Source organism: Acomys minous (genome assembly GCF_964271855.1).
Source record: "Acomys minous genome assembly, chromosome: 9".
Taxonomy (NCBI): domain Eukaryota; kingdom Metazoa; phylum Chordata; class Mammalia; order Rodentia; family Muridae; genus Acomys; species Acomys minous.
Genome location: NC_140490.1, coordinates 60,100,362 through 60,122,480, shown reverse-complemented (window position 1 = coordinate 60,122,480; position 22,119 = coordinate 60,100,362). Strand labels below are relative to the sequence as shown.

General features: G+C 42.3%; 1 pseudogene across 1 annotated transcript; it reads left to right on the top strand.

Moving 5' to 3' along the window:
* The first annotated feature begins 9,054 nt into the window (after positions 1-9,054).
* LOC311605709 (replication factor C subunit 4-like) lies at positions 9,055-9,814 on the top strand (annotated as a pseudogene). Its single transcript has one exon. The product of its transcript is annotated as a replication factor C subunit 4-like (transcript).
* Positions 9,815-22,119: the final 12,305 nt, after the last annotated feature.

The window sequence follows — 22,119 nt, the reverse complement described above, 5'->3', positions numbered from 1 at the left end:
GTTAGCTCATTCATTATGATCATTTCTAGTTCAATCCATTTGTCCACAAATTTTGAAAAATCCTTGTTTTTAATAGCTGAGTAATATTCCATCGTGGATATGTACCACAGTTTCTTTATCCATTCTTCTACTGAGGGGCACTTAGGCTGTTTCCATGTTCTGGCGATTATGAATAAGGCTGCTATGAACATGGTTGAGCAAATTTTCTTGTTGTGTGCTGGAGCATCTTCTGGGTATACTCCTAGGAGTGGAATAGCTGGGTCTTGAGGAAGCGCTATTCCCATTTTTCTGAGATAGCACCAGATAGATTTCCAAAGTGGCTGTACTAGTTTGCATTCCCACCAGCAATGAAGGAGTGTTCCTCTCTCTCCACATCCTCGCCAGCATGTGTTGTCACTTGAATGTTTGATTTTAGCCATTCTGATGGGTGTAAGATGGAATCTCAGAGTTGTTTTGATTTGCATTTCTCTGATGACTAGAGATGTTGAGCATTTCTTTAAGTGTTTCTCAGCCATTTGATATTCCTCTGTTGAGAATTCTCTGTTTAATTCTGAGCCCCATTTCTCAATTGGGTTATTTGGTTTGGTGGCATTTAATTTCTTGAGTTCTTTATAAAGTTTGGATATTAGACCTTTGTCAGATGCAGGGTTGGTGAAGATCTTTTCCCAGTTTGTAGGCTGTCGCTTTGTTCTTTTGACAGTGTCTCCAGCCTTACAGAAGCTTCTCAGCCTCATGAGGTCCCATTTATTAATTGTTGACCTTAAGGCCTGGGCTGTTGGTGTTCTGTTCAGGAAGTTGTCTCCTGTGCCGATGTGTTCCAGGCTCTTCCCCACCTTTTCTTCTAACTTATTTAGTGTCTCTGGTTTTATATTGAGGTCTTTAATCCATTTGGACTTGAGTTTTGTGCATGGTGACAAGTATGGGTCCAATTGTATTTTTCTACATGTAGAAATCCAGTTAGACCAGCACCATTTGTTGAAGATGCTATCCTTTTTCCATTGAATAGATGTGGCTTCTTTGTCGAAAATCAGGTGACTATATGTGTGTGGATTCATATCTGGGTCTTCAATTCGATTCCATTGATCAACCAGCCTATTGCTGTGCCAGTACCATGCTGTTTTAAGTACTATTGCTCTATAGTACAGCTTGAGATCAGGTATGGAGATTCCTCCTGAGGATCTTTTATTGTATAAGATTGTTTTAGCTATTCTGGGTTTTTTGTTTTTCCATATAAAGTTGAGAATTGACCTTTCAATGTCTTTAAAAAATTGTGTAGGTATTTTGATACCAAGCCCCATTTCTCAATTGGGTTATTTGGTTTGGTGGTGTTTAATTTCTTGAGTTCTTTATATATTTTGGATATTAGACCTTTGTCAGATGTAGGGTTGGTGAAGATCTTTTCCCAGTCTGTAGGCTGTCACTTTGTTCTCTTGACAGTGTCTCCTGCCTTACAGACACTTCTCAGCATCATGAGGTCCCATTTATTAATTGTTGACAGTAAGGCCTGAGCTGTTGCTATTCTGTTCAGGAAGTTGTCTCCTGTGCCAATATGTTCCAGGCTCTTCCACACTTTTTCTTCTAAGTGACTTAGTGTCTCTGGTTTTATGTTGAGGTCTTTAATCCACTTGGATTTGACTTTTGTGCAAGGTGACAAATATGGGTCCAGTTGCATTTTTTTTACACGTCGACCTCCAGTTAGACTAGCACCCTTTGTTGAAGATGCTATCCTTTTTCCATTGAATGGATTTGGCTTCTTTGTCAAAAATCAAGTGACCATATGTGTGTAGATTCATATCTGGGTCTTCGATTCGATTCCACTGATCTAGCAGCCTGTGCTGTGCCAGTACCACGCTGTTTTAATTACTATTGTTTTATAGTACAGTTTGAGATAAGGTATGGAGACTCCTCCAGAGCATCTTTTATTGTACAGGATTGTTTTAGCTATTCTGGGTTTTTTGTTTTTCCATAAGAAGTTCAGAATTGATCTTTCAATGTCTTTAAAAAAATGTGTAGGTATTTTGATAGGGATTCCATTGAATCTGTAGATTGCTTTTGGTAGGATGGCCATTTTTACAATGTTAATTCTCCTGATCCATGAGCAAGGAAGATCATTCCATCTTCTCATGTCATTTTCAATCTCTTTCTTCAGAGTTTTGAAAATTTTTTCAAACAAGTCCTTCACTTGCTTAGAATAACTCCTATATATTTTATATTGCTTGTGGCTAATGTGAAGGGTGTGGCTTTCCTAATTTCTTCCTCTGCAAGCTTGTCATTTGTGTATAGGAAGGCTACAAACTTTTTTGAGTTAATTTTGTATCCAGCCAATTTGCTGAAGGTGTTTATCAGCTGTAGGAGTTCTCTGGTGGAATTTTGAGAGTCACTTATGTACACTATCATATCATCTGCAAATAGGGATAATTTGACTTCCTCCTTTCCCATTTGGATACCCTTGATCTCCTTTTGTTGTCTTATTGCTCTGGCTAGAATTTTGAGTTCTATATTGAAGAGATATGGAGAGAGTGGGCAGCCTTGCCTTGTTCCTGATTTTAGAGGAATTTCCTTGAGTATCTCACCATTTACTTTGATTTTGGCTATTGGATTCCTATATATAGCCTTTATTATGTTGAGGAAAGTGCCTTGTATCCCTGATCTCTCTAAAACTTTAAACATGAATGGGTGTTGGATTTTATCAAATGCTTTCTCTGCATCTAAAGAGATGATCATGTGGTTTTTTTATTTTCAGTTTGATTATATGGTGGATTACATTGATGGATTTCCATATATTAAACCATCCCTGCATGCCTGGAATGAAGCCTACTTGGTCATGATGAATGATATCTTTGATGTGTTCTTGTATTTGTTTTGCAAGTATTTTATTTAGTATTTTTGCATCGATGTTCATAAGAGAAATTGGTCTGAAATGCTCTTTCTTTGTTGAGTCTTTGTGAGGTTTGGGTATCAATGAGACTATGGCCTCATAGAATGAATTTGGTAATGTTCTATCCATTTCTATTTTTTGGAGTAGCTTGAAGAGTATCGGTATTAGCTCACCCTTGAAGGTCTGGTAGAATTCTGCACTGAAACCATCTGGCCCTGGGCTTCATTTGGTTGGGAGACTATCAATGATTGCTTCTATTTCTGTAGGGGAAATAAGACTATTTAGCTTGTTTATCTGTTCTTCACTCAACTTTGGCAAGTGAAATTGATCAAGAAAATCGTCCATTTCCCTTAGATTTTCAAATTTTGTGGCATATATGCCTTCAAAGTAGGATCTTATGATTCTTTGTATTTCTTCAGTGTCTGTTGTTATGTCTCCCTTTTCATTTCTGATTTTGTTGATTTCAATACTGTCTTTCTGCCTTTTAGTTAGTTTGGCTAACGGTCTATCTTGTTGATTTTCTCAAAGAACCAACTCTTGGTTTTGTTGATTTTTGGACTGTTTTTTTTTTAGTTTCTAATTTGTTAATTTCACCCCTGAGTTTGATAATTTCCAGATGTCTACTCCTTTTGGGTGTTTCTGCTTCTTTTTTTCCTAGGGCTTCTAGTTGTGCCGTTAAGATGCTTATGTGCAATGTTTCTAATTTTTTTTAAAGGCACTTAGTGCTATGAATTTTCCTCTTAGCACTGCTTTCAATGTATCCCACAAATTTGGGTATGTTGTTCCTTCATTTTCATTGAATTTCAGAAACTCCTTGATTTCTTTCTTTATTTCTTCCCTGACCCAGGTGTCATTTAGCAGAGAGTTGTTTAGTTTCCACGTACGTGTAGGCTTTTTGTTATTTCTGTTGTTGTTGAATTACAGCCTAAGAGCATGGTAATCTGATAGGATACAAGGTATTATTTCAATCCTCTTGTATCTGTTGAGGCTTTCTTGTGACCTACGATGTGATCAATTTTGGAGAAGGTTCCATGGGGTGCAGAGAAGAAGGTATATTATTTTTTGTTTAGGTGAAAGGTTCTATAGATATCTTTTAGATCCATTTGACCCATGGTATTGGTTAATGATGTTCTTTCTTGGCTTAGTTTCTGTTTCAATGACTTATCCTTCAGTGAGAGTGGGGTGTTGAAGTCTCCCACTATTATTGTGTGGGGATCGATGTGTGGTTTAAGCCTTTTTAGCAGATCTTTTACAAATGTGGGTGCCCTTGTATTGGGAGCATAGATGTTCAGAATTGTGATGTCATCATGGTTGACTTTACATTTGATGAGTATGAAGTGTCCTTCCTCATCCCTTTTGATAAATTTTGGTTGAAAGTCTATTTTGTTTGATATTAAAATGGCTACGCCTGCTTGCTTCTTGTGACCATTTGCTTGGAATATTTTTTCCAACCTTTTACCCTGAGGTAATGCCTATCGTTATGGGTGAGATGTGTTTCTTGAATGCAGAAGAATGTTGGATCTTGTTTGTGCACCCATTCAGTTAGTCTGTGTCTTTTTATTGGAGAATTGAGACCATTGATGTTGAGAGATATTAATGACCACTGACTGTTAAGAGTCTTAATTTTCATGTTGGTTCCAGTCGAGCGTTTGTGTAGTTGTGTTTTTGCCATGGTATAGTTATCTATTTCCTGAGTAGTTTTGGTTGTAGCTTGACCCTTTGGGGTGGAGTTTTCCTTCTAGTACCTTCTATAAAGCTGGATTTGTGGATAGGTACTGTTTGAATTTGTTTTTGTCATGAAATATTTTGTTTTCTCCATCAATGGTTATTGATAGTTTTGCTGGGTAAAGTAATCTAGCCTGGCATCTGTGGTCTCTTAGGGTTTGCAGGATCTCTGTCCAGGCCCTTCTGGCTTTGATAGTCTCTGCTGAGAAGACGGGTGTAATTCTGATAGGTTTGCCATTAAATGTTATTTGGCCCTTTTCCCTTGCAGCTTTTAATATTTTTTCTTTGTTCTATATGTTTTGTGTTTTGATTGTTATGTGATGGGCAGTTTTTCTTTTCTGGTAGGCATCTCTTTCTTTAGATTGGGGAAACTTTCTTCTATGATTTTGTTGAGAATAGTTTCTGGGCCTTGGAGTCTGATATCTTCTCTTTCTTCAATGTCTATTATCCTCAGATTTCTTCTGTTCATGGTGTCCATAATTTCTTGGATGTTTTGTGTCAGGAGTTTTCCAGATTTGGCATTTTCCTCAATGGTTGCTTCAAGATCTGTGATTTTATCTTCTAGACCTGAGATTCGTTCTTCTATCTCTTGGATACTGTTAGAAAAGCTCAGCACTGTGTCATTCACCTTCTTCTCTGAGGTCTCACGTTCTTGTTTTTCTTCTGTCTGTGTGTTTATCATTGAATCCATTTTCATCTTCAGATCTTGGCTGATTTTTTTATTTCTTTCATCTGATTTTTTTGTATATTCCTGAGTTTCTTCCATTGCCACTTTATAGGTCTTCAAAGCTTGAACTGTTTTATTTATTTCTTTCATCTGGTTGTTTGCATTTTCCTGAAATTTTCCAGTTACACTCTATGTGCTTCTTTTATGTCTCTCACCTGTTTGGCTGTGTCTTTCTGCGTTTGATTACAAATTTTATTTGTTTCCTCCATTATCATCCTCATTACCAAGGATTTGAGGACATTTTCTTGTATTTCCGTTGTATTTGAGTTCTCTGGGTTGTTTTCTTTGGGATAGCTGGAAATTGGAGACACCATGTTGTTTTGGGGTTTTTTGCATATGCTTTTACACTGTCCTTTAGACATCTTGCCATCTTTGTGTTTGTTGGGTAGCTTCCAGAGTTGGATGGAGGGAGTTTGATGATAAATTCACTTGTTTTCTCAAGATTTCCATAGGCTGGAAGCTCTGATGCTTCACTAGTGTGGAAGGCAGGAGGTTAGCCCTGTCGTTTTGGGCTCTCACAGCCAGTGATCCTCAGCGCCCCTGTGCTGTGGGTCCTGCAATCATTCTGGGTCTCTGAATGAGCACTGGGTCAGGCCAAGGTATCCACAGCCTTCTGGGTCCCCTGCCTGTCCAGCCAGGGATACTGGGCCTGAACCACGCATCGAGCTTAGCTAGATTCTCAGGGCCTGAACCGTCTGCCAAGGTCAGCTAGGGATTCTGGGCCCAAAATGCACACAGGCTCCAGCCAGAATTTTTGGGCTGGGACTGCACACCAAGCTCAGCTATGGGCTTTTGGCCCAAAGTGTGTGCTGTGGTCAGTTATTGACTCAGGTCCCAAGCTGTCTGCCAAGCTCAGCCAGGAATTCTGTATTCAAACTGCACACTGTGTCCAGCCAGAGTCTTATAGCCGGGACTGTGCCAAAAGCTCAGCTAGAGTCTCTGGGATGAATCTGTTTGCCAAGCACAGTTAGGGACTCTGGCCTCAAACTGCACGCCGAGCTCCACCCGAGGCTCCGGGGTGGATTTGCTCATCGAGCTCAGCCAGGGACTCTGGACTCATACTGCGTGCTGAGATCAGCCCGGGATTCCGGGCCTAAACTGCGTGGATAGTCCAGCCAGAGTCTTAGGGCCACCGAGCCTGTGCGCACAGCTCAGCCAGAGTCTCTGGGTCCAATCTGCCTGGCAAGTCCAGCTAGGGCCTCTGGGCTGAATCTGTGTGCTGACCTCAGCCTGCGTCAGCACCCCAGAACTGCTTGCTGAGCTGAGTTAGCGCCTCCAGTGTAACTGAGTGCTTGTGTCGCTGGTGTGCTGCTGCTGCTGCTGCTGCTGCTGCTGCTGCTGCTGCTGCTGCCTCTGCCACTGCTGCTCCGATCCAAGAAAATCCGTGCTCCTCAGATCTGCAGGGGCACACAGGTCCTCCGCACCCTGGTCCCTCTGAACTGTGGAGCACTCCTGCGGCTGTGGTGTGGGGACCTTGGTGTTCCTGGCTCAGAAATCTGTGCAATTCCCTGAATTGTTCACTGGAGCTTCCAAACACAGTTCACACTGCTCGCCGCCATCTTGGATCCTCCACCAAACTTTACTGTGTTTATTTTGGGGGGGGCGGTTAGTTTGTTTGTTTTGTTTTTTGGTTTGGTGTATTAGTTTGAGACAGGGTTTCTCTGTCTAGCCCTGATTGTTCTGGAATCACTTTGTAGTGCAAACTGGCCTCAAACTCACAGTGATCCACCTGCCTCTGCCTCCCAAGTGCTGATATGAATGCTTGATATGAATGCTGATATGCTTGGCTTAACTTACTTTGGGTGTATAGGATGAATTTAGATATACTAAAATTCTTTATGTATCTATAATTTCCCATTTCCTAAAAAACAAACATTCTGTGATCAATCAACCATTCTGTAAGTTGCTGAGGTCGGGGAGGGGGGTAGAGCTTCCTCCAGTATGAAACAGAGATTTTCCTTATTCTTTTCCCTGGCAGCATAGAATTCCTTTGTGTTCATGTCCACTGATTCTTATGCTTTTAGGGTTTCAAACATGTTACATGTAACAGAGCCCAGTTACATACATCTGAAGACAGCAGAGATCTCAGGTGAGCCTCCTAACCCTGTTACCATTACTATAGTTCTGGCTGTCTGCTTATATCATTGTCACATCTGTGGGCGAAGGTATTCTGTAGGTCACTGTAGCAACTCTGATTCATGATACCCAGTGGTCACTTCCAAGCATGGGAAATGCCTCCACTACAACAGGAGGATTTGTCTGCTTTAGTACATTTCCTTAAGGAAATGTTTCCACATCCTGTAGGCTAATAATGCAGAGGCCCAGCATCCTCACAGAAAGATTCCTCAACATGAGGCTGCTCAAGCACATCTGTCATCTTTTATAGGATTCTAGGGGCTTGTAAGGAAAGACACCATGACAGTCAAAAGGAGCCAGTTTTTACAGGAAGTGATACAAGGACACAGTTGGTGAACTTCCCCAATAGGTAAGTAGAGTTGGTGTTAATGTGACTGAGACCTGCGGTTCAGTTGTCTACTGTGCTCACATTGGGCACCACTAGAAATGCTTTTAGGCCATTTCTTCCCTCTCTTTAGGAAATCCCTGGGGTCAGGAGCAGATGGGGCTGGGAATCTCTGCCTCTAACCCCAGAGACTAGGCCCAGAGCTTCTATCTATGAAGCTCACACTCTGCACTCATCTCCCTGCCCCTCCCAGCTCCCTGTGCTGGCCATTTTATAAAGCCTGGCAAAACAGTCTCTAGATTCTGATGAAGAGGATACAGGTTACTGTTGCCATCCCTTACAGGTCTTCTGTATTGCCCCCCCTTTCCATTCTTCTCTTCCTCATTTAGTGATGAACTAGGTCTACTTATCTTTGGGAGAGAGCCCTGTGGACCCTGGATGGGGTGGGTTTGAGGTATGGGGACAAAAACAAAAAACAAAAAAGAAAAAAAAAAGAACAGGAGGAGTCACCAGGGACTCATTAGTTTCCTGAGTCTCTTACTTCTCCACAGGGGTTTTTATAGCCTAGGTCTCCAGGCATTTGTACTGGAAGCATCTTCATGTTAGTGTGGGCAGGGGATGATGAAGAATGAGGGCCAGGCAACAGTGAGAAGATGGAGAAGACAAAAGGCACGGAAGGGGAATGCAACACAGTGGTAAGTGCTTGTCTACCGCACATAGGATCCAAGTTTCAACCATTTGTAACACACACACAGATATACACCTGAGCTCAGACACTTGCAGGCATGCACACACAGGCACACATGTGGGCCGCACATGGGGAGGGAGGGAGGAAGGGAGCGAGGGAGAGACAGAGACTTCAAAATGAACTTGGTCACAATCAAAGCATTCTCTAAACAAACTAGGTACAGACCCATGGGACAGCAGCAACTGAGGAGAAACTATGCAGGCATTTCTAAAGGGCACATCTGTCAGTACTAAGCCACAACTGACCAAGGACCAGGGTGATACCTGCCACTACAAGAAGCAGTGGAGAAACCAAGAAAGTCAAACCAGTTCTTTGGTAGAAAATTATTGCCCAAATGTATGAAGTAAGTCGCTTTCCAGGAAGAAGTGGTTGCAGTGCTGAAAGTGTCTTTACAAGACGCTGATGATCTTTCTAACCTCTTGTTCTGTCAACCATCTGGAAGAGGCAAAGCATCCACAATTTTGAGAGGATCTACAGAATTCTTGGGCTGTGAACTCTTTTCTTTAAGAGTTATTGAGTTAAATACATCTGATGAACATGGAATGCAAGTAGTCCTAGAGAAAGTGAAGAACTTTGCTCAGTTAACTGTGCCAGGAAGTCGTTCAGATGGGACGCCATGTCCTCCCTTTAAGATTGTAATTCTGGATGATGTGGATTCTATGACCTTGGCTACTCAGGCAGCTTTAAGATGTACCATGGAGAAAGAGTCAAAAACAACCAGATTCTGCCTCGTCTGTAACGATGTCCATCAAATAATTGAACCCCAAACTTCTAGATGTTCAAAGTTCTGCCACTGTCAGATAAGACTTCGCAGAAGCAATGACTGGATACTGCCCAGAAGGAAAATGTCAAAATTGGCAATGAGGAAATAGCTTATCTTGTTAAAATATCAGCAGGAGATTTGTGGAAAGCCATTACACTTGTGCAAAATGCTACTTGACTAACAGGTGGAAAGACATCATAGAAGATGTGAACACAGACATTGCTGGGATAACAGCAGCTACAACCATTGATGGAATAGTCTCCACATGTCACAGTGGTTCTTTTGACAAACTGGAAGTTGTGGTAAAGGACCTAACAGATGAAGGACATGAGGCTACACTGCTTGTCAATCAACTTCATGATGTTTTTCTAGAAAATAAAAAACTTTCTGATAAACAGAAGTCTATTATTACAGAAAGACTTGTTGAAGTGGATAAGTGTTTAGCAGATGGACATCTGCAGTCGATGAGCCTTTGTGCAACAGTAATGCAGCAGTTAACTCAGAATTGTTGAAGACACTGACTCTTGTGTAATTACCAAGCCAGCTTTTTGCATAACAGCAACAAATGAACAAATTATAAAGTGAAACAAAGAAGCAAACAAAAAATACAAGGTACAACGCTAAAAGGAGACTATGGAGAACACTAAATGGGATCTCTATCAGCATCCTATCTAGAACCTTCTGGTACTGTGAAAGCTACCCAGCATGGAGAAAACTTCCACATCAGTACCAGCTTGATTGCTTCAAGTTGTGAGACTAAACTGTGTGGGGACTTCAGCCATAGGATCTTTCCATTGAGTTCTGGTCGCAGCCAGGAGCAATGGCAAGACCTGTATCATTTTAGAGACCCTGGGAGCTCCCCGGCTAGCAACCCAAAGGAAGGTATCCCATACCTCGCACTAGGTTTTCTTTTGATAACCTATGGTCTCTGGGAGTAGTGTTCATCCACTCTCTGAGGGCAGAGAGAATGTAAGAGTTTCCAGAGGATTGCTACAACACAGGGACTTCTGGACACAACAGGACCATTGCATCTATGAGCTCAGCAGCTGACTGCCTGCAGGTGATACATTCAAGATAGAGCTAGTCACCATTCCAGCAGGGACAAGAGAAGAGCCTAGGAGGAGTTAAGTATTTTGGGGGCCATAGGATCCACTCTTTCCTTCCCACTTTTGGAGTAAGTGACTTCTTTGATGAAGCTCGAGGGACAGCAATTGGACCATAAGGCACACTCTAATATCCCCACACTTTAGCTGTCCATCCGGCATCAACGAAGATGTCACTTACCCCAAATTCTGGGGTTGGAGAGTGTGTATTATGGTCTGAAAATATAGTACTGGCAGTTGATGGTTGCTCAGGAGGGAGAATCAGGGGGTTTTACCTGGCAGATTGCCTATGAGCTAAAGGAAACCCTATATCCAGGTATATATAGATAGCATTAATTGGACTCAGTGGCTTACAAAGAAAAAAAGAAAGAAAAAGAAAAAGAAAGAAGGAAGGAAGAGAAGGAGAAGGAAATGAAGTTGGGAGGGAAATGAACAAAGCTGTTCAACAGGAATTCAAGGGGATATGATCAAAATACACCGTATACTCTATGAAATAGAATAAAAATTTAAATGTAATGCTAAAAGCAAAAATAAACAAGAGAGTTAAAGGATGTGGGCTGGGTGGCAGGGAGTGTGCAATGCATTCTCAGCACCTTTAAAATGCAAAGGATAAACTGAGTGGAAGTCAGGCCTGGGGAGAGATGACGAGAAGGGCAGAGCACACAGGAAACAGTTGAAGAACTATCCTGAGACGCCCAGCCAGAGCTGGAAGGAGCTGGAAGGATTGTGCTTAAGATCACAACAGAGTTTAGTATGTCATTTGCCTTTTGAGTTGTGACAGTCAAAAACCTGCTAGAAAAGTACTAGGAAATATGGAAATTGTCTGACTAAAAAAAAAAAAAAACTAAAAAATGTATTTCTCAAGAGCACAATAGAGGTGCTGCTTTCTTTGCAATATATTTTATTTATCATGTTTTCTTCAGTGACTCAAAAGGCATTTGTATTTCCCACCTCAAGACAGTAATTTGACCTGGGAAGACAGATGCTCAGAGGAGGGAGGACCATGAAGGTTGCAGATACCACTGTGCCAAAAACATGGATGATAGCTTTCATAACCTGAGTATAAATTATTTCTTTACTATTGAAATTATACTTTTATTTGAAACTTAAATTGGAATAATTTTATTATTTGAGATTTTTTCAAGAATACCTGGTCATAAGAGGGCAAAATCATCTAATTCAAACCTGTGTAAGTCCTACTGCTTCCCTTGCTTTTTGTTATCCACTTTACAGCAAAACCATTCATTTGGATGTCATATAGCCAAATGATTTTTTATTAGTCTCCAACTAGGTTTGAATGTCTTTCATTTGTTTGGGGGTTTTGTTGTAGTTTTCAACAGGGTCCCTCTCACTGTCTGGAAGTCACTATATAGCTCAGGCTGATCTCAGTTTCATAACAATCCTCCTGTCAGCCTTCTAAATGCTGGGATTACAGGTGTGAACTACCACCCCAGTGTGGAGAGCAGCCTGTGGACTGTAAGGTGCTTGTCAGTTAAGTTAACTACACAAAATTTGCCTCTCAAATAATCTCAGGTTACACAGACATGCCTAATAATACTACACTAATATAAAAGTTACGCAGACATCTCACCGAGCAAGCACCAGGTGGTGGGCAAAAAATGCCACTGCAGGTTCCACCAGAGAACCTGCTCTGGTTTACATGCCTCAGAAGCTTGTAGGCTTAGCTCGCATTCAAGGTGAAGTCCCTCAGCTGCGGCAGGCTAGGAGGATAGCACTAGCGGTGCTTGAAAGAGGTCCCTGAGAGTATAGGCCAGTGACTTTTTTACTTATATGTAGTGTGTGTGTGCCATTGTGTGAGTGTATGTCATGTGTGTGCAAGTGTCCCTGAAGGACAGAAGAGCATATCAGATGCCCTGGAGGAAGAGTTACAGGCAGTAGTGAGCCACCTGAAGTGGACACTGGGAACAGGACTCAGGCCCTCACAAGAGTAGTAAGTGCTCCTAAGTGCTGAGCCATGTCTCCAGTCCCAAACATCCTATTTCTGTTATATATATATATAAAATGACACTTCACGAGAATTCTAACAGAAGACTCTTGGCTCCAGAGGCATGAAAACTCTGTCCTCACCCGTGCTAACACATCCATTTCTGAACATGAGTCATGATTATTGAATAAGAACTAACAGTAAGAACACTCTCATGTCTTTACAGTCCCTCTTCCCTTAGGCAGTGCTACTGACTTGGCTTGGAGGTCCCCTCTTCACATACCATGATGGATCAGCCTGCTAAGGATGTAGAGGAGGAGGTAGAGACTTCTTTTATAGCAATTGGACCTGTGAGCGCTCTCTCTCTCTCTCTCTCTCTCTCTCTCTCTCTCTCTCTCTCTTAGAAGAGCCTTCTTAGAAGAAGCTTCAGGTAAGAGATCAGGATTTTTTTTCAGGGAAAGATTTTATTTCTTCTCACAGTAACCAGCTAATGAACCAACACACTTATATAAAAGCATCACTCACCAAATACACGCAGGTCACACTAGGATTATTTTTTGTAAGTTATTTTTACAATAAAATAAACATGTAAGTATGCATTAACTGAAACTAGGACACACACAAAAGAACCACTTTGAATTAAACATTCTACAAGGCTGATTAATTAATTAACTAATTAACTGACTGTAACTTCAATGATTATGGGGAGTTGGAATGTTTCAGATTAAGACCCACTGTATCTTGAGTTATGTTAGACCCCAGGTATGTGTGATCTAATGTCCTTGGAGTGTATGGGCTCTTGGCTTCTACTAAAGGCTAATAATGACATCAGACTGCATCTGAAGCCTAGAGCAGAAATCTCCCACTTTTCTGTGACCCATCAAGCACTGTATGTAAAAAGCCTGTGGATTTAGGAGCTTTTCTTTTGTCCTGATACTATAGAAATGTCACAAACCCACACTGACATATGGGACTTGGCATAAGCTGAATTGCTGGGCCATGGGCACCAATGTTTGGTTTAAGAATGAAGTCTTTTATTCCCTTTGTGGTGAGAATTGTATGTTTTGTATCAACATAAGCCCACACATGAAATGAGAATAAAATAAAACAATGTTGAAGAGATACTAAATATTACAAGAAATTTGGGATCATGAAAGAATTTTTCTTGTCTTTTAATCCAGCTTTATTAACTTCATAATATCTCTTTAATAATTTTCTGGATGTGCAACCACTTTCTCATTTCTTTCCTTCTTTCCCTTGCTTTTCTCTTTCTTACTATGAATCCCTGCTTGTCTTAAATTCACAGAGTTCCTCCTACCTCTAGGCCTCTAAACTGCTGCAATTAAATGCTTATGCATCACACCAGGCTCCAAAATTTTATTTTGAAAATAAAGCTTATTCTTTCTTCTCTTTTTGTTTGTTTATTTTTTTCTCGAGATAGAGTTTCCTTGTGTAGCCTTGGCTGTCCTGGACTTGTTTTGTAGACCAGGCTGGCCTAGAACTCACAGCGATGGTCTTGCTTCTGCCTCCCAAGTGCTGGGGTTACAGGCCAGCATGCAGGCTCTTCTTCTTTTAAGAGTCACTCTCAGGACTGGACAAATAACTCAGTGGCTAAGAACACTGGCTGCACCTACTCAGGGCCTGAGTTCAGCTTCCAGCACCCACGTGGAGTCTCCCAACCACCTCTACTTCAGTTTTAGGGAGTCTGATGTCTTGTGGTTTTTTTTCTCTGTGGGCAACTGGCACACACAGTGTGCACATAAACACATACAGGCAAACACCCCTACACAAAATGAATTTAAAATTTAAAAGTATTACAAAAAAGAGAGTCACAGTGAGTTTTAATAGCAAGAACTACTATGGCCCCTCAATACTACATCAAGTCAAATGTAACAAATATCACAGGTGATAACAGGTGTGGATAAATGGGTTAAAGGGAGGTGGCTGTCAGGCGTTCTGGCACACACTGTAATCCCAGTGTGTGGGAGGCTGAGGTGGGAAGCTCTCCAGTTCATAGGCTAAACCAAGCCCAGAGTCAGCGTAGGATGCGCAGGGAGACATTGCCTCAAATATATTAAGAAACACGTACTAATAAGAATAATAATAAAAGAGGTAGACAGTTGGCAGGTGACATTGACATTTGTCGCCAGTCATAAGGTGCCCAGATGGGCCTCTGGGAGTCTTTATCACAATATAGCTAACACAGTTTTAGATGAATTTGTTTTTCTGTGAGATGAACGGTAAGTAAAAGACCTAAGACCCCATCATCCTGAGAGCTTCTTGGTACCATGGACTTGTTGGGCTGCCCTTCCCTTGACACTTGTGCAAGGGAAAATGTTCTTCACCTCACAGTTTCTTCTGCTTTTGGCTGATCAATGGGAAAGATGAATGCAGACAACTAAGAGGAGATACTTGCCCAAAAAAATCAACAGGTGAACTGACTAAGGTTTTGAGCTTATAAACTCCCATGTACCATGCACGTAAAACTACCCTTTCTTCGTTTTAATGGCTGTGAGACACTTAATGGGTGCTTAAAATTGGTTCTTCAAGCATTTTCTCACATCCACTGTCCTGCAGCACTTCTCAGGCTGGTTTTCTAGAATGAAAGTGGATGAGATATACATGTGCCATTTACTAGTCCTCTTTGGGGAAGTGGTTACAATGGTTTTGTTCTTTGTAAATGAAGATAGGAAGCCCCCCTTCTCAGTCCCTGCTTGTCTTAGTACTGGCTGTTGTTGTTACAATGACACAGAACTACAGACAATGTGTTCTTATAAACAACAGAGACTTACTCAGCTTGTCAGTATAGAAGCTATGGGGTCTGCAAATGTGCCACTGTATATTAATGAGGGTGTTCTTGTTTGTAGAGATGTTGTGGAGTCCTGATAGGGTCCATGGCTTGACACCGTGAAAGGCATGCATACAAAAGGCAAGGACAAATGGGCTTTATACCGGACCCATTCAAGACAGCCCAGGGCCTCCCATGCAGTGCTGGCACACCCCTTTAATCTCGGCACTTAGGGGGCAGAGGCAAGCAAATCTATATGAGTTCAAAAGCAGTCTGGTCTACATAGTTGCAGGGTAGCCAGGGCTAAACAGAGAAACCCTGTCTCAAACAAAAATGAAGAAAAAATATCCCATTGCCCAGTTAATGCTTTAGTACATGGATGAGTTATCCCACTTACAGCAAAGCCCTCATGACCTAATCATTCCATAAAGACTCCACCTCCTAAGACCTCGCATGATGGATTGGCATCAGCATGAATACTGCTGGGGTCACTCAAGGCACAGCATCACCCCACCCTGAGCCAGAGAACCCCAGCCTCTTGTGAGGAAGGCATCTCTTTGCTGAGCTCAAGGAGAAAGTGATTTGTAGAACAGGACTCTGTTGTCTAGTTATCACTGCAGTTTTCCTTGAACATTCCTTCCAAACACACACACTGCCCCTCCTGTTTTCCAGGGCCATCAGTGTATCTAAAGACAGCATAAGACCTGTTCAAGGACAGGGGTACTTCCCAGCCTGTGAGTTAACTGTGTAACTTCATAGGCAAAGTCCTTTAGAACAAGTACAATCTTATTCTTCAAATAGTTTGATGTTTGATCATCGGCCTTAATGACTTCATTACAGGAACTGTCTAGAATTGGGGAAATGGTGCCTGTGACTCACCAGATACGGTATTGTTGCTTCATTTGTTCCACAGAATTATTCTATTTACTGAACAGGCCAGGAGCCATTTGGAGACAGAGCGGGAGAAGATTCAGTCTCTGGCCTCAGTACAGATGTGCAAACAGATGAAATACGGTGTGGTATGTGCAGCACCAGTGCTTGTATAAGGGGCAAGAACAAGTAGAAATGGGAATAATGTCTGCCTTCAGGAATATGGACCAAAAAATGGGGGGAGGGGAGTCCTTTACACTAGAACTGAGAGAAAGTATGCGGATGAGCTGAGTAAATGACATGTAGAAGGGGATATTCAAACTTGGAAATGTGTCTACACCCCAGGAAACCTGTATCTTGTTAGTGTATCATTAAATTTGAGTCAATTTAGCTTGGTCCTGCTCCCAGATAATGGTGTGGACCTCAGCCAGGTGAGGCACAAGAGTCCATAGCAGTCACCACTCTAAAGTCTCCAAGAAGAAGCAAGTGTCCCTGTGTCCTTTCTCATTAGGACAGAACTCAGTGTTTTCGCCTTTGTAACTTCCATTTGAGAAGGTGATGCTCACAGATCCAGCCTCAAGCTATGTGCAGGCACAAGGCTTTGGGATCAAGGCCGTGTCCGATGCTCACATTGTGGGCTGTGTGACCTTGCCACATGACATAGCTTCATCCCTAGAATGGGCAGTGGTGACCTGATAGGGGGAAATGAACACAACTCAGGCGACAAACTTAGCGCAGTGCTGAGAACATAGTCCTCTCCATAAACATAACCCCAAGTCAGCATCCTTGTTAATATCTTATTTTAATATCAGAAAACATAAAGTAGACAGAAAAGTGTTGCACTTTAACCTAACAAAGAGGAAGAGGAGAAGGACACCTGGGGAGCACAGAGTCGGGCAGATCACTATGGCCCATCTTGTTCTTCCCTGCAGCAGGAATCCCCACAGTGTGTCAGCCATCCTCTGAATGGTACACAATGGAGTGTGCATGGCATCAGGGGTCCTTGTAAGCAGAACAGCTCCCCTGGCTACCTTAGTCCAGCTCCCTAACCATGGCATTGCTTCTCTGGGGTGTTAGTTTTTCATCATTGACAAAATATCTGACAGGAATAACCTAGAGGAGGGAGGATTTATGGTGTCCCACTGTTGCAGGAGTTTCATTTCAAGTCACCTACAGCCGTCATTCTTAGTATGGTGGTAGGTGTGTGTGCATTAGTTAACAGGAAGCAAAAAAAAAGATAAGGAACAAAGACTGGAAGATGAACTTGCAAGGTACAGCTCCAGTAACTCTGTCCTTCATTCAGCTAGACTCAGCTCATTCCTAAAATGTCAGCTGCCTCCCAAACAAGGGTTCAGAATGTGAGACTTTTGTTGTAATTTTATATTCAAGCCACAACAGCCCACAAAACCCAAAGAATCCAACCCTGAATAGACCTCCCTTCTGGTGTGACTCACGACAAATCATTTCTTTCTCTTTCTTTCATTCTTTTTATTTTTTCCTGAGACAGGGTTTCTCTGTGTAGCCTTAGCTGTCCTGGACTCACTTTATAGACCAGGTGGCTTTGAATTCACAGTGATTTCCTACCTTGGCCTCCCATTTACTGGCATTAAAGGCATGTGCCACCACACCAGGCCTTCCCCCCCCCCCCCCGTCTGTCTTTCTTCCTTCCTTTCTTTCTTTCTTTCTTTATTCCTGTCCATCTTTTATTTTTTGGTTTTTTGAGACAGGGTTTCTCTGTGTAGCCTTGACTGTCCTGGACCCACTTTGTAGACCAGGCTGGCCTCGAACTCACAGCGATCCACCTGCCTCTGCCTCCCGAGTACTGGGATTATAGGCGTGCGCCACCACGCCCGGCTTTGTCCATCTTATTTATTTATTTTTGAGACATGGTTTCTCTGTATCACCTTGGGTGTCCTGAACTCACTTTGTAGATCAGGCTGTACTCGAACTCACAAAGACCCACCTCCCTCTGCCTCCGAGAGTGGAGGGATTACTGGTGTGAAACACCCCCACCCCACCAAGTCTTCTTTTCAAAATTTTTACTTTTTATTTCAGCAGCAATGATTTACTATTTTCAAAACTAAGTCTAGTTCAGGAAAACAAAAGCAAATTGGCCTAAACCAAATCACATGGACATGAAAACCTGTGTGTACAGAAGATGTCTCAGAAGTGATTTAGCAGAAGACAGCCAGGCCTTCCTATGCTGATGCTGGCATCCATGCCCATCAGGGAAGCCACGTACAAGCTAGCAGGACATTGGGGCCTTCACACTGGACAGATGAATAGGCAGTGCCCTGTGTATGATGATGGAATCTACTGTGAGCAGGAAGTGCCCATGTGGCTCTGGGTAAGACTTCAACTGTGAGTCTGAAGGTCTCTAATTTTGCTTTGTTAGGTGGAAAACAATCTCACTTTTGAGAAGCTAACAGCTTGGACCAAACCAGACTTCATGGAAAGCACCAACGTTAGAGTTTCCCTTCCAAAATTTATGTTGCAAGAAAATTATGACATGGAGTCAGTGTTTCAACAGCTGGGAATGGTGGATGTGTTCCAAGGGGGCAAGGCTGACTTATCAGCAATGTCCTTGGAGAGAGGCCTGTGTGTGTCCAAATTGCTTCACAGGAGTATGGTGGAGGTCAACGAGGAGGGCACAGAGGCAGCAGCAAGCAGTTTAATTAACGCTATTCCACTTTGCCTTCTAGAGTGTGTCCCCACATTCTGTGCTGACCATCCCTTCCTTTTCTTCATCAGGCACAACAAAACCAACAGCCTGCTGTTCTGTGGCAGGTTCTCATCTCCATAAAGGGACATTTATTAGGTGAGGACAGCTCTCTTTTCAGCATCTCTTCACTTCCAGGAAAGCCAGGGTTACATTGAGACCCTGTCTCAAAAATCAAAAATGAAAATAAAAAGACTGGAATCAGAGTTGGCCTGGCAGGTACAGGTGCCCACTACCAAACCTGAAGAACTGAGTAGAACCCCTAGACTCCTGTGGTAGAAAGAGAAACCAACTCCTGTCAGTTGTCCTGACTGCAGGTGTGCACAGACATACACAAACACGCAATAAACAAACAACAAATAAATGCAGCAATTTTTTTAAAACATAAGCTAAGTGCTTAACAGGGACTGGGCTGTGGCTCAGTGCACAGGAGATCCTGTTCAACATGCTCAGGGCCCTAGATTCAAATATCAGCACTAAACAAACAAACTACAGTCAACTTTCACCTTCAGTCTTTTTGGCTACCTAGGTTGCCAAGAGCCACCCTGTTAAGGGAGCTCACTAGGCATATGGGCTGCCTAAGAAGTGATTTGGTATTTGCAAGGTCTATACCGTGATGTACCCCCAGAACTGCTTCCAGCCTCTGACTTGCTGTCAGGAGCCATTGATTTGGGGAAGTTCTTTAGGCATGAGAGATCTCTAGAGGTGATCCAGTATTGCGAGGTCTGTATCATGATGTACCCCAGAATTGCTTCCAACTTCTCACTACCCTGTCCATTGTGCTTTGTTGCATCTTTCTAAAATCTGGCATTAGAGCTGGGTATGGTTGTGCATGCCTTTAATCACAGGACCCAGGGAGGCAAAGGCAGGTAGATCACTGTGAATCTAAGGCCAGCTTGCTCTTCAAAGTGAGTCCAGGACAACCAGAACTACATTCAAGGCCAGCCTGGTCTACAAAGCGTGTCCAGGACAGCCAAGATTACACAGAGAAAACCTGTCTCAAACAACCAAAAAGTAAAAACACCTGGCGTTAGTGTGAACTGTTAACTTTCTCGGTATTGCCCAGCTCTGATTGAGCAAACTTCCTATAGGGTTTTGTTGAAGATGTACTGTTTGTTATTTACATGAATTAACTCCTCATTATGGAATTCCTAATTGGATTCACATAGTTTTAAAAGTTAAAGTTAGTTTATGGCTGCAATAAATACCTTTGTGGACCTCCAGATGCCTCACTAGGGATAGCCTGGAAGTAGATTTATGACCTTAGATAAGCCTCCACTCCAGATGGTACCACGAATCCTGGTATTTCACCATAAATACAGACAAGTTGGTTTAAACTTCCATGAACCCAAGATGGAATGGGGCTACCTAGAGATGCCTGAATTTACTGTTTCTCAGAATGAAAGACAGATACAATTATTGTCCTGAACTCATAATGAAGTAAGAGATAGCTGGATAGTGTATAGTTAGGTCAGTCCTAATTGATAAGTTGTATATTCTTGTAAGTTTTAGACTCTAGTAACCTACAGGCCTTGTCAACTTTTGTCACTCTGAACTCACTGTGAACTTATGTAATGGATACCTAGATAACAAATATTTAGTTTTCAAACATGTAACCTGTTGTATTTTAAGAATTCATCTGTTTTTGTGATTAATTGCCTTTTTTTTTTTACTATGAGGTAATACCCTTTCTCAGAAGTATAAGTATGGTCACCAACAATAAACGGTGTTGAAAATTGGAAACTTGACCTCAGTTGAAGTTGAGATGTCTAATTTCAACCACCTTTTCTCTTGAATGTATGTGTGTGTGAGTGATTTCTTTTCTGTCTCTTACTTCTTATTTCTCTGTAGATTTGCAAATAAGTTAGACTCAGGGCCATCAGCCTTCTACAACTAATAAGCCTGAGTTTACATTAGCTTACTGGAGATCTTCACAAGGAGGCCTATCTACAAATCGAAGAGCCTCCTTTTATGACCCCCATGCAGTTTCTGGCTAAAGCCACCTTTACAGCCTTAGCCATAGGAAAATTATGGTCAGTTTAAATTTTCCTAAAGCCGGTCCCTAGAAAAGAAATCCTGGGCTCCATTCCCTCCTTTCTCCTTCAATCCTGATCAGTTGTCTGAGCCATAAACTCTGGCCACCCAAGAGATACAGCAAACTGGAAGAGCATCTGCATCCAGCCCCAGAGACTTTACCCTGGACCCCTTCAGAGCCACAGCTGGCATGAACACCAGGTGTTGATGCACTGTCGTTACTGCTCTGTGGCACCCTGAAAGTCCAGCTCTTCCATCTCTGCTTCATAGAACTTGAGACAGGACTTTTTAAAAGACTAGGACAGAGCAACATGGTTACACAGCCAGGAAAGTGATTAGCACCAAGCACCGCCTTCCTCAGCGCACAGGAGCAGAGATTCAAAGTGTAATGGTGTACAGATGTGCTCTGCGAACAAATCCATGGGAAGAGTGTAAAATGCAGCCCTGCTGTTTCCGGCTTTCTTCAGCCGTAGTTTATGAATGAGTTTATGTGAACAGCTGGATACTCAAGGTAGTAGCTGAGGCTCATGAGGTAACTGGGAGCACCCTCAGATGCAGTGTCACCCTGCCATTACACTAACAGATCACCACACTGACAGAGTGAGGGTTAACTCCACAAGTGCTAGGATTCCTCTGTACTGTGCACAGCCTAGAAATACAGTCACAGTTTTTCATGCTAACAATACAGATGAGCACCACTCGAAATATGTCACTTAGAGTCTCCCTTTCCTCACACCTACTCCTAAATTCCATGTGTCTTAATGTTACCCAATAATATTGTCACCACAGCTAGCATCAGGGAAGTCAGAAGGGAACCAGGCTCCTGAAAAACTGCACATAGGTCATGGAAAGTCCTTCTTGCTTTGCTAGCCCTTAGAATTCCAACATGACTCTTCCACACAGAGTCCCTTCAATTTCCTCTGTTCCTGCTAAATGCTTCTATTTTATTTCCAGCAAGTGACAAACATGGCTGAAGAAACTTCTCAAGTTTTCATTAAGCCAGGCATGTTGGCACACATCCTTTAATCCCAGCAATCTGGAGGCAGAGGCAGGTGAATCACTGTAAGTTCAAGGCCAGCCTTGTCTACAAAGGGAGTTCAGGACAGCCAAGGGTACAGAGATAAATCCTGTCTTAAAACACCAAAAAAAAGTATTTATTTGTAATACTTATCACTAAGTAGAAAGTCACATGATGTCTATTCATGCAGCTGTCGTCAAGTATATTCCTGTGAATGACCTCATGCTTGCAAGCCCTGGGAGAAAGTGGACAGTGTGCACCTAAAGGGGTCTACGTGTCCTACCACAGGACAGGGAAAAGGAGCTTTAGGAAAAGGGATATCTTCTTACTGGGCTGAGTG